This window comes from Amblyomma maculatum, unplaced genomic scaffold (genome assembly GCF_055883805.1).
Source record: "Amblyomma maculatum isolate TAMU_Amacu unplaced genomic scaffold, ASM5588380v1 scaffold_152, whole genome shotgun sequence".
Lineage (NCBI taxonomy): Eukaryota > Metazoa > Arthropoda > Arachnida > Ixodida > Ixodidae > Amblyomma > Amblyomma maculatum.
Genome location: NW_028146876.1, coordinates 5,001 through 6,445, shown reverse-complemented (window position 1 = coordinate 6,445; position 1,445 = coordinate 5,001). Strand labels below are relative to the sequence as shown.

At 60.1% G+C, this 1,445-nt stretch overlaps 1 non-coding gene across 1 annotated transcript; it reads left to right on the top strand.

Moving 5' to 3' along the window:
* The first annotated feature begins 385 nt into the window (after positions 1 to 385).
* LOC146170590 (5.8S ribosomal RNA) lies at positions 386 to 538 on the top strand. Its single transcript, XR_014703177.1, has one exon. It is a non-coding gene; the product is annotated as a 5.8S ribosomal RNA (ribosomal RNA).
* The last annotated feature ends 907 nt before the right edge of the window (positions 539 to 1,445 follow it).

Here is a 1,445-nt window from a genome sequence, read left to right as displayed (position 1 = left end):
GAACTTTTATCAAACCCTTCTACCGTGCTGGTGCGAAACCCCTCTGATGAAACCCAATGGATGACTCTTTCTTGGTTCCTTGATAGTGCGGCGTCATAAGGGGCTCTGTGACGCGCACATGATTTTTTCGCCCATAGCACCACGGAGAAGGAAAATTGGGACCGCACGCTGCTCACACGCTTCCTCTCGAGTAGCACTATCACTGCACAAGCCTTTTCGCAGAGGCGCAGCGCCCGAGCCGCTTGCAGGCTGGCACAGAGGCCGAACGAAACGCTGCGAGATGTTGCAGGAGTTGGACGAAACTGCGACACTGGAGACCAGGGGAAAAGCCTGGGTGTCTGAAACCCTTTGTTGTACTGTACGGAATTGAACAAACCAAACGCACGACTCTAAGCGGTGGATCACTCGGTTCTCGGGTCGATGAAGAACGCAGCCAGCTGCGAGACTTGGTGTGAATTGCAGGACACACTGAGCACTGATTCTTCGAACGCACATTGCGCCCTTGGGTCTTCCCTTGGGTTCGTCTGTCTGAGGGTCGGATCATATATCAAGAGAGGCGCCGGCGCCCGGGGATGGCGTCGCCGGCGACTCGTTTTGACCGTGTCGGCATCAAGGACGGCTCTGTACGAAACGCCGAAGATCCCTCGAAAGACTTTGCGCAAATTGAGGAGAGACGTGGGTCGAACCCTTGCGCCCGCGCGAAAGGCGGTCGAGTCGGGGTCGCCCTGCGCCACGCTTTGTGCCGAGGGCCGCGCAGGCTGCCAGTTGCGCGTCGTCCGGGCCTCCGAGAGAGGCGATTGCCGCAGGAAGGGATTACCTGCAGTGCGGTCGTTCAAGGGAGACGAGGCCGGAAGGACGAGCGCCAGAGCGGCATTTGCGGGCTGGCCTACGGAGAGAGTGGAAACAAACTTTCCTCGCGAAACGCGAGAGACGGGAGCGCCTGGTCCGGGCACGCCCGCGCGAGAAGAAGGGAGATCTCGCGCCGGGTTGTGCGGGGAAACGACCGGGTGTGAACGCGTTGACGCTAGAGGAGAGTTTGTAGGCGCAGAGGCGCGCGCTGCCGTGCGGCGCGCTAAAGGGATCCTCACGGGCTCCGAGGGAAAGGAGTCTCTCTGCTCAAGCATTGTCTAGTACGGGTCGAACGGACGCGTATCTCGTTACGAGCGTTGTCCGCCGTCGGTCTAAGTGCTTCGCAGTCTCTGTCCCGAAAAAAACTGGGCCACTCCAGTTGGGGCAGGGGCGACGCAAAATCTTTTGTGAAGATGCCCCTACGCCAGGTTGTACGTTCGTCTCTCGCTCGAGGGAAAGAGACGAGAGGCGGCATTCAGTCGACCGCGGCGGTCGGGGGTTGCTTCTTCCTACTCAATGGTTCGTTTTCGGCGCAACCGATATGCGCGCGCCGTCCCGAGCGCCGGCCATGCGGCGCCTTCCAGTCTCGCTCGCAC